Here is a 12289-nt window from a genome sequence, read left to right as displayed (position 1 = left end):
GAGCCCGATGCGGGACTCGATCCCGGGACTCCAGGATCATGACCTGAGCCGAAGGCAGTCGCTTAACCAACTGAGCCACCCAGGCGCCCTAAAAAGTTTACTTTAAAGAGGTGATGCACGGTGTGCCTGGGTGACTTAGATGGTTAAGCATCTGACTCTTGATTTTGGCTCAGGTCATGATCTCAGGGTCTTGAGATCGAGCCCCATGTTGGGCTCTGTGCTGGGTGTGGAGCCTGCTTGAGATTCCCTCTCTCCTTCTGCACCCACCCTCACCCCTCACATGTGCATGCTCTCTCTCTCTCTCTAAAAAAAATACATAAATAAAAATAAATAAATAGGTGATGGGGATTAAGGAGTGCACTTGTTTTGTTGAGCACCGGGTGTTATATGGAAGTGTTGAATCACTATATTGTACACCTGAAACTAATATACTATATGTTAACTAACTGGAGTTTAAATAAAAACTTTTTTGAAAAGTTTACTTTAATAAAAAAGTGGAGGATGAAACTGACATTTGGCAACATTGGGCTCCTCATACTAATGAAGGGGTTACTGTACTGGCTACAGAAATTAATCTTATCGTTTATCAAAGAAACATTGCATTGCTATTATACAATGAGAGTAAGGAGGTGCAGATCTGGAATGTAAAATACTGTCTGGGACACCTCTCAGTAGTCCCATGCCCTGGATAACAATCAATGGAGAATGACAGAAACATCAAAGGGCCAGGACTGGACTGCTAATGGCTCAGAACCTGCAGAAATGAAGATGATTTGGGTCCCCTATCAAGGAACCATGCCAAGATACTTGCAGATGGTGAAGAAAAGAAGGCATGAGTAATGAAAGAACAAGTAAGAGCTATGACCATGTGAATAATTGTGGAAATGAGGATTGTAATAGTTCTGTGTATTTCTGCCTTATTTTGGTGCAGATGTATTAAAATACGATTAACCAATTTTCTCTTTCTCCCATACACCTGTCAACCCCTATAAGAGTGTGAGTTGTAAGTAATCTTAAATATTAGTATTCAGGCTACAGCATATTCAAGGAGGTGTGACTTAGCTACAAGAGGAGAGAAGGTCACCCAAAGGTAGATAAGGAAACTGTGCATCATCTTTGGGGGAGCAGTTAGAATGTTCCGTGTATGAGAAAAAGCACAAGCCCTGTAGGTAAAAGCATGGTTTTATGTACTAGAAAATTAAGTGTGGTTAAAAGAGGTGTACACGGATGCCAAGACAAGAGGTTGACAGTGGTAGTGTTGAACTATGTCAACTTAGCTATGTTTCCCAGAATTCTCTTTATTGTACACACTGGATCAGGGAAGTTGTGCAAGAAGTGAAGGCAAAATGGGACCAGCAACCATTGTGGTCTGAAGATCTCCATGGGACACAGAGGTGCTGTCGCTCATGCACATCCTCTCTGGTCTACCAGCTGGTTAGCCCAGCAGGTGCTCTTCCTTCAGGGTCTCCACACCCTGGGCCAGGCACCTGTGGGAAGGTCCCCAGATCCTTCTGCAGACACTTGCACAGTCAAGGTTGGAGACAATAAGATACCTACACAGATGTCCCTTTGTCCTTGAGGGTTTCAGCTTATCTTCATGGGTTTCAACTTGCCTTTACTATTCTCTGCTGGATACCCAGCTGTTTTTTCTGGACTCATGACACTGGACCCAGGCTACCACACTTGCTAGAGGCTTTCCAAAGGCTTCTTTTTGAGTTCCCGCAGTGTAAGGATTAATCACTACAATGAATGCCCTATTACATGTCATGCATTGTAGTTTTGTTTCTCGGATCAAACCCCAAGCAATATAAAACACGCAAAGGAAAGCTGTGAAGGTTGAAGGAGTTCTGGCTTGCTAAATGCTTAGAGCTGTTGGATGAACCCTAATAAGCCAGGGAACACATAATAGGGTCACTAATCAGACAGAGGATGCCAGTACCCCAACATTGCACGAAGAAGCAGAGGTTAGCAAGTGTGTATGAGCAAGAAGTGAAGCAGCTAGCAGTGGTTAGAGCTGCAAGGAGTGTGTCCCAGGAAGATAGTAGCACCTTGAAGAGAAAGGGAGCTTCAAGAAACAGAGATCAAGATGCTAACTCATCCCAGTAAGGAGCATGACCTTCCCCAACCTGCACAGTTACAAGAAACAAGGTCTTGTAATCAATCACATCTGTATTCAAAGACAAATGAACACGGATTATCAAATTAAAAGAAAAGTAGAAAAATCAAACCTTACTAATTACTTGAAGAAAAGCAGTAACCTGAAAGAGCCATCAACCTTAACCAGCAGAATAATTAACACAGGACTGCTCGGGAGCAATCCCAAAGCATTTAGAGATTTAAAATAAATGTATTTGGAGGCAAAGGACATGACTTAATTCCCACAAAAAATAGTGTTACAAAGTAGGAAAAAAATATGTAGGAACTTAAAATATTATAGTCAATGAATTAAGAATGAAAACAACCTAATATAGAGGATGAAAAGCAGAATGAAGAGACTGAAGTTATCTGCAAGGGAATATGAATTGAATTAATAATGAATTTTTTGTTCAATACACTGAATGTGGGATGACAAAAAGCAGCATCGTAAATATTCTTGGGGAAAATGAATTTGAAATTAGATTCCTCTATCCAGCCATTCTACAATTTGTGCGGAAGGACAAATGAAAACATTTGGTAGGAATGGTGGTAGGTGAGAAGAGTGGAAATAATGCTAAGATTATTTTCTTATTCAGAGATAAAATATAGATACTGTTCAACTCCAGACTGTACTGGAAAAATATATTTTTAAATGTGAGATGAATGAAACAAGGAAATTTGTTCAAATAATCAAAAGAAAAAAATGAGGAAAAGGCAAAATAAAAAGCATAACCAGAAAACATGAACTAAGATGGTGGGAATACAATCAGGCAAATCAATATAATGGTAAGGATGAATTGGAGATAATCTCAGTGCTTCAGACAACCAAGCAAACAACCTATGCTATAGGCTATTTTCAAGGGACGGTAATTTAAAGTAGAAAAATTATAGCATTTAAAAATAATGGAATGGAAAGACTGGTTGTACAAAGAAAAATAAACCAAATGTTGTAATACTGATGCCAGGTGAAATGCAAAGCAAAAAGTTTTGCAAGGGTTGAGAGAATGCCTCTGAGCAAAGTACCAAAGTCTGTGCTAAATGGGGAGCCTTCACTAGATCAGTGAATAAAAGTGATGCCAAAGTGGAGAAGGTTGGATAACCTTAGGGACAGAGGTTTTGAGAATACTATTATGATAAGAAAGGGGCTGAAAACAAGATGGACCCAGTCCTTTCTTGTGCGTGGTGAAAACAAGCAACTTTCAACTTAAAGGATTCTGGGACTGTATCTGCAGGGAAGAGTCGCATTTCAATTAAGGTACGGAGTGCAACCAATATTTTAAAATGTCATGATGAGGGGAACCTGGGTGTCTCAGTGAATTAAGCCTCCAGCTCTTGATTGCAGCTCAGGTCATGATTTCAGGGTTGTGAGATCAAGCCCCAGGTTGGGCTCACACTCAGCACAAAGTCTGCTGGAGATTCTCTCCTTCTCTCCCTCCCCCACACCCCCTTGTGCGTGCTCTCGTTCTCTCTCTCAAATAAATAAATAAGTAAATAAATAAATAAATAAATAAAGTCTTAAAATATCATGATGATGGAGGTGAGTTTGCAGGTTATCAAGGAAGAGACAGTTCTGGAGGAAACCATTTTGGAATGTGGGAAGTTGGGAGTAAAGAAGTGTAGAGTAGAAAGGGGCACTGGTCTTGAGGAGATGGGTTCAATGAGGTTTTGCAAACCCAGGGCATGCTGGCCTCAGAGCTAGCTGTGTTGTGGAAGAGACCCTGCAGCTCTGATGAGATCCAGGTTCTCCTTGCCCTCCAAGTGGCCTAGCATCAGTCATGAAAGTGTAGAAGGCCTGCAGGGAGGGCTATGAAGACAAAGGAATCCCCTCTTAAGGTATTGAGTTGACATTCTGTTTGGTGGCAGGCATTCTCAAAAGGAGGGCCAGAGTGGTGGTTGGTCAGATCAAGCTTCTCTCACTAAGGCTGGCCCCTCAAGACATTTGCTTCAACAAGGGTTCTTGAAACTAGTTTGTAGTCTCATCTGTTCCCTGTGGGAAAGCAAGGAAATATAAGAGAAAAGAATTGAGATTCTACTAGTAAACATCAGTCTTTGGTGAAGTAAATGTTCAAATGGTAGAAATTAAAATGCAAAAAGTTGAAGGAAACTCATTCCTTGTGGAAATAGATGTGGTTGAATCCATGCACCCATATACACTTACACACACTCATACATGTGGATAAACCTTGAAAATATGCCTATGATATCCTCCGAGAGTTCAGAGATGGCTTAGAAACAAACATGGCTACATATATGGAGGTGGGGAAAAGGGGGTTGGGAGAGGAGGATTTCCCCTGGAGCACATCCTAGTATTTTCTCATCTAGTATCATGGACTCTGCACAGTGGGAATCCTGGATCGACCATTTACTGGTTTGGTGATACTTGTATGCAAAAATAGCATAATAACGGTATTTAATTCACAGGGCTATTGTGAGAATTAAATCAATCAGTCTAAGTAATTGTGCCTCGCCTTACATCTGGCTCATTGAATGTTCAATAACTGTTATTATTATAATTATTCTTCTTTTCTCCTACTTGGTTATTTGCCAGAAGAGGAAAGAACAAATAAACATATATCCAAAATGTGGAACCTGGCAAAATAGTGAAATTTCAATAGGGACTTATTTTAAACAAAGTATAATATATATATATATATATATATATATATATATATATATATATATATAAGGGCAGATAGGAAGACAGGTAGATCTATATATAGATGTATCTGCTAGGTATAGTTGGTGTATAAAGTCTTATGGAAAGTTCTTCACCGGAGGAACACATTTATTTAAATTATCACTTCTTGTCAGGTATTAAAATAGATTAGTATTTTATATACCCTCTAATATGCTTGTCTACTCCTACTACTAATAACAATAAAGCTTTCAGAACAAATCCATGCCTGAAAAATTTCACATTTATTCTGAAAAAAATCCAATCCTTAAAAAGTCTAGTTTGGAAAGCAGTGTTTTAAATATTTTGCTTATAAAGGTGCTACTGAATAGACAGATTTATTTTTCTTACTAGAGGCAAATATAATACAGTTATTTTTTCTATCAGGTGCATTAACTTCTTCACTTGTTTCCTGGGATGATGAATATCAATTACCATTTCCTGTCTCTTTTTTCTTCCCTTAGCCCTCTTCCTGTTTACCTTTCCTCTCTGCCTCTCTCTTTATATATACAGGAATTTCTTACAGAATATTGCATACTTTTTGTTTCCTACTAGAGAAGGGGGTAAATGAATGTTGTGAGATATTTTTTCAATGTAGGGTACAGATAACCTATTCTGAATCAAAGAACAAAGACTTTTTCTTTATTTTTTGTTTTATTTGAAGTGTAGCAAATATAGAAAAAGGAAGAAAATCCTCACTGAACAGCTGAATGAATTACTGCAAAGTGAACTCGTTTATAATCTAGAGCACGTCATCACACTGAGCATTTCAGTGCTCTGAGGGGTTGTTGGTGTCTCCACCCAGACATTAATCCGTCACATCTTCAAAAGAAAAGAACTATCATTTACTCCTAAAATAGAGTTTTACCTGTTTATGACTTGAAATACATTGAATCACAAAATTAGATTTTTTTATGTGTGTCTCACATCTTTCACACAAGATTTTCAGACTACTTAAATGGTTTCATGGTGCTATTGTATGTTCTTCCCATGCTCACTAGGAGGCAATCCATTGCTGATTAGCATTTGAGTTTGTTTCCAGTGTTGGCTAGGAGTAATTCAGCTCTGAACTTTCTTGTACCTGTGTCTTGATACCCATACACATACATTTCTGTTGAAAATATTCTGAAGACTGGAATTGCTGAGTCACAACTTGTGTTTACATTCAACGTTAGGGTATCCCAACTACCATACAGTCGTCCAATGTGGCTGGACCAATGTACGCTCACACCCCGAGGGTGGGAGAGTTTCCTTGTCCTACAGCCTTGCAAACTCTGGGTGTAGTGAATGGCTTTTATCTTTAATCATTTGGAATGTGCACAATAATAATTCTTAGAGAATTTATTGGTCATCTTTGCACCTTTGTGCTTAATCATTACAGTTAATAAACTTTGGTGCATTGTCTGTTTGGGTTGTCTTTTTAAAAATTTCTGGCAGGGGGACCCTGGCTGGCTCAGTTGGAAGAGCATGTGGCTCTTGATCTTGAGGTTGTGAGTTCAAGCCCCATGTTGGGTGTAGAAAGTACTTAAATAAAATTCAACAGATCAGTGTTTTGATTATTCTAGATATGAGCTGTTTTTCAGTGTGTGTCCTGTAAATATCTTCTTTCACTCTGTGACTTGCCTTTTCAATTTGTTGAAAGTATTTTTTGATGAAGCAAAATTTCTATTTTAGGTAGTCCAATTTATCGATATTTTTCTTTGTAGTGTTAGTGTTTTTTTATGTCTTAAATCTTTTTCTTTACCAAACTCTTAAACTTATTCCACTAGGTTACTTCAAGGTGTTGTATGTGCACACATGCACATACTTTTTTTACTTCTAATGCTTTCATCAGGAATTTGTTACCAAGTCTATGCTAGAAAACAAAAGTACTTGTTGAGTAGTCCCATTATTTTCTTATTTCTTGAAGAGATGTCTAAGATTGACATGACTTGTTTCTTAAATCTTTTTTTTTTTAAAGATTTTATTTATTTATTTGAGAGAGAGAGAATGAGAGACAGAGAGCACGAGAGGGAGAGGGCAGAGGGGGAAGCAGACCCCCCGCTGAGCAGGGAGCCTGATGTGGGACTCGATCCCGGGACTCCAGGATCATGACCTGAGCCGAAGGCAGTCGCTTAACCAACTGAGCCACCCAGGTGCCCCCGACATGACTTGTTTCTTAAATGTTTGGTTGAATTCACTAAAATAAAATCATCTGGACCCTGAGTTTTTGACTTGTCCATTTAACTATTTCTTATTGCACCAACTAGAATTTCCAGTAGATGAATTGATTGTACTCCTTTTACAAAGATCAGTTGACTATATTCGTGTGGGTCTCTTTCTGAGCATTATATTGTATTCCATTGACTATTAGTCTATTGCCAATATTATGCTTTCTTGATTAATACAGCTTTATGTAAGTCTTCAGTTTGGTTAGGGTGAGTCCTCTGGATTTGTTTGCTTCTTCAGTATCATGTTGGTTATTTTGTTGAGTCTTTTACCTTTTTATATTAAAATTTAGGGTCAGTGTATGGATATCTACAAAATAACTTGCAGGGATTTTGATTGGGATGCATTGAATTTATAGATCAAGTTGCATGGATCGGCATCTTAACAATGTTGACTCTTCTAGTCCATGAACACGGAATATCTTTTTATCTACTTGGATCTTCTTTGATTTCTTTTATCAGACTTTTGTAGTTTTCCTCATATAGACCCCATATGTATTTTATCACAATTATACCTAAATATTTCATTTTTATTGGTGCTAATGCAAATGATACATATATATTTTTTAGTTCTACATTCCACAAGTTCACTGCTGGTATGTAAAAAATGCAATTGGCTTTTGCATATTAACCTTATATACTACAGCTAGTATACTACAGTATACTGTTATATAGTACATATAATGTACTAGTATACTGCAACTGTTGAACTAAGCTTGCATACCAGAAATAAATCTACTGGGTGGTGGTATATAGCTCTTTTTATGGATTCAATTTGCTAATACTTTGTTAAGAATTTTTTTACATCTACATTCACAAAAGATATTGTCCTGTAGTTTTCCTTTATTTTAATGTCTTTATCTGGTATTAGGGTAATGTTGGTATCACAGACGAGTTGAGAAGTAATTCTTCTACTTCTGATTTCTTGAATAGATTGTAGAAGATTGGTGTCATTTATGCCTTAAATATTCCCATTTGATCTTGGTGCTTTATCTTTTGGAAGGTTAATAATTACTGATTCATTTTTAAAATAGATACATTTTTTCAGATTATCTATTTTTTCTCCCTAAGTTTTGGGAATTTGTATCTTTCATGAAATTGGTCCCATTAAGATAAATTCTCAAATTTGTGGGTATAGTGTTATTTATAATATTCCTTTATTATCTTTTTAATGTCTGTAGGATCAGAAATGATCCCTCTTTTATTTCTGATATTATATTTTGTGCCTTTTCTCTTTTTCCTTGGCTAATCTGGCTACTGGTTTACCAGTTTTATCAATATTCTCAAAGAACAAAGTTTTGGTTTTGTTCACTTTTAAAAAAATCAATTTCCCATTTTCAGTTTTATTTATTTGTTCTCTAAGTTTATTATTTCTATTCTTTTGCTTGCTATGGGCTTACAGTGCTCTTCTTTCTCTAATATTCTAAGGTAAAAGCTTGATTTTTGATTTTAGAAAGTTCTTCTTTTCTAAGATATACTTTCAATCTATAAACGTTCTTTTGAAGACTGCATTTGCTAAATCCCACAAATACTGATAAGTGGTATTTATTTTTGTTTGGTCAAAAATTGACTTAATTTATCGTGAGATGTCTTCTTTGACTCTTCATTTTTCAGAAGCTTGTTGTGTAATTGCCAAATATTTAGGGATTTCCTATCTATTTTTGTTATTGATTTCTAGTTTAACTCCAATGCAGTCTGAAAGCATATTTGGTATGATTTCTTTTTTTAATGTGTCAGTGTGGGTATTATATCCCAGAATATGGTCTGTTCTTGTGAGTATTCCATATGAACTTGAAAAGAATATGTATTCCACTATTATTGGAATAAGTGTTCTATAAATTACAATTAGATCCAATTGATTGGTGGTGCTCTTCAGTTCAACTATACCCTTACTGATTTTCTACTTACTGGATCTGTCCATTACTGATAGAAGAGTGTTGGGCTCTCCAATTATAATTGTAAATTTGTCTATTTCTCTTTTCTTTCTATCAGTTTTGCCTCATTCACTTAGACTTTCTGTTGTTAGGTGCATATATATTAAGAATAGTTATGTCTTCTTGGAGAATTGACCTCTTTATCATTATACTGTCCCCCATTGACCATGATAATTTTCCTTGTCTTGAAATCAGCTTTGTCTGTAATTAATATTACTACTCCAGTTTTCTTTTGTTTAGTGTTGGCATGGTATATCTTTCCCCACCACTTTACTTTTAATCTATGTTTCTTTATATATAAAATGGTTTTTTTGTACACAAGGTAGAGTTGAGTCTTGTTTTTTTTTTGGTTTGTTTTTGTTTCTGTTTTTTTTTTTTCGAGTCTTGTTTTTATTTTTTTTTTTTTTTCTTTTTATTTTTTTTTTTTTTTTTTTTTTTTCGAGTCTTGTTTTTATATTGTAGTCTCTGTCTTTTAATTAGTATATTTAAACCATTTAGTTAAAGTAATTTTAATATCATTGGATTTAATATCTCCATGTTAATAACTCTTTCTATTCATTGAATTTATTCATTTTTCTTTTAAAATATGTTCATTTTCCCTACTTTTTCAGGTATTAATTGAACATTTTATATGATTCCATATTTTTCCTCTCTTAGCGTATCTATTTTACTTCTCTTAAATTTCTTTTTAGTGGTTGCCCTAGGGGTTGCAAAATACATGTACAACTAGCCTAAGTCCACTTTTAAAGAACACTACATCACTTCATGAATAGTGTGGATAACTTACAACAGAATATTCCCATTTCCTCCTTCCTGTCCCTCATAATACAACTGTCATTCATTTTAATTATTTATCTATAAGTCAGTTAAGATAAGAAATAAAATGCTTTATTTTATTTGATTTTTCCCTCTTCTGGTATTCTTTATTTATGTAGATTTCAGTTTCTGACTATATCATTTTACTTCTCTTTGAATAACTTCTTTCAACACTTCTTACAAGGGAGATCTACTGATGATAAACTCCCTGTTTCAATCCATCATCAGACTAGAGATTAGACAGGATATAACCAGAAAAATAGGAACCACTTTATTTATTTGAAACTAAGTGAATATAAAGCAAGTAATTTTTAACAGAAGTAATGGAAGATCTAGAAGCCAAAGGAGGGTTTGTGATTTTAGCAAAACACAAAGCACGGGGAGCCTATCGGAGGGACATAAGGAAACAATTAGCTGAGGATAGAACTTGGAAGTCCAGCAGCCTGCCAAGCAGGAGTTGAATCAGGGTGCATATGGTGCCACTGATGGAGGAAAGGTTTGGGGTGGAGAACAAGGGGAAGAGGCATACTAGCTTCTTCCTCTGCCTACTCTCCAGTGTTCCAATGGACCAACTACAGTGGAAGACCCAATAAAAAGCCAGGAAAATAGGCCCTTTCAGCAGGTACGTACCTGTTTTATAGGGCAATATAAGCAAAGTGTGAGGAATCCATCTGAGGGCAAAAGACCCAGAGACATTTAAATATTATATTTGTTAATATTTTAGATACACCACATTCATTCAAGAAAAATTCGTTGATCATCATACAATGGCAAATACTACCATGGTAGGTGCTGAACAATACAAGGACTAAGGGAATTAAGCAAATGATTATTAGAGTAATGGATTGTTGGGAAAAGGAGGTGCAGTATTGTGTGGCTTTCTATCAGAGAAGCTGAATCTGGATTGGGTGATTAGCCTATCTCTTCTCTTCCCATCTCTCTGAGGAAGTGAACCTTAGAGTTATATCCACAGGTTAGGTAGGAAAAAGTTAGAAAATGGAGTGAGGAAGAAGGTCCTAGGCAGGGGAAAATCATGTTTGAATGCAAGAAGGTAAGGGAGTATAATACACTGGGAAGTTGAGGTCATACAGCTATAGCTAAAGTCCCTTGAAAGAGTGGGAGAGCAAAATTTCCTAGAAGCTCAGTTGGTTGTGGTTTGCAGAAGTCAGATTGTACAGCTCTTTGAAAACTGTCAAAGTTTTGGATATTATTCTCAAAAGACTAAAGCATAAAAAAAATAAAGTTATAACCAGACATAGATCTTTAAGGGAATTCTTTTACTACAAGTGGTAAACTGACCACAAGCTTCCTGAGACTAATACAGAAAACATGGCAGTGGTTCAGGAAAAAGATAATGAGAGTTTGGACTTTGGAGACTGAAGTGAGGAAAGCAATCATAAGTGAAGCCCAGAAATATTTACCCAGAAAAAATAAACAAGATTTGGTGATGTTTGTTTATTCAGTCATGCATTCACTCACTATATTCAACAATATTTGTTGAACAATTACTAAATGAATAAGATGACATTTATAGAGTGGGTTAGCTATGCTACTATATGTTACTAGAAATTATATGTGTATATATATATAAAATTAGAATTATCAATATATGTTGCTATAGTTTGTGTTACTGTAAGTCCTAATAATAATTGTTTTAATAGAGAGTAACAGGGAGTGGGAGGGTAGTTTAATAGCCATTGGCCATTGCACAGATTTCTGGAGTAATTGCTTTAAATCTATCATTGAAACCATAGAAGCAATAAGTGCCTCATGGGGAGAGAAAAGATTCCTGAGTGTGTAGAGTAAGGAGCACTAAAAAGACCAAAATGATAGTGGACAGAGGCCCCTTGTTACCTTCAAATTCTCCTCATCTCACTATCAAATCAAGGCAAGTTTTCAGAGAAATATTTTTATTTCTCTGTCAGTGAAAGAGAGTTATTTATTTATTTATTTATTTATTTATTTATTGAGTATAGCTGACACACAATGTTACATTAGTTTCAGGTGTGCAACATAGGGATTAAACAAGTCTATACTTTATGCTGTGCTCACTGCAGAAGAGATTTAGATTCTCATTTGCCTTAGTAATTTCCCCAATAACAAGAGTGCTAGACTCATGACCCAACAGTGGAGAGAACCAGTACAAATGACCAGGAATGGAACTGAAATTAGACTCAGTTTAGAAAACAAATCTCTTGCTATGGATTTTATCCAGTTCTCTTGCTGGTTGACTCTTCTACCACCTGCTCCCCTACCCTTAGCCTACCCCCAGCTTGGCCCAAACTTACTTTCAGGGCTCTGTGTCTAACACTCATGGAAAAATTAAGATCTTAAGAAAATTTTGTAGAAATGCTTGAAAATCAATTGCTTTTACTCCTAGACCAAAAATCATTATATTTCATTTTCTTTTACTTTGGTGGCACTGAAAATGTGCTAGCCTTCTGTACTAAAAAAAGGAATGGTTCAAAATTTATTATTATTGCTAAGGAGCCTTGAGAAACACTATTTCACAAATATTAAAT

This window comes from Neomonachus schauinslandi, chromosome 7 (genome assembly GCF_002201575.2).
Source record: "Neomonachus schauinslandi chromosome 7, ASM220157v2, whole genome shotgun sequence".
NCBI lineage: Eukaryota > Metazoa > Chordata > Mammalia > Carnivora > Phocidae > Neomonachus > Neomonachus schauinslandi.
Note: the sequence above shows the minus strand (reverse complement) of the source record.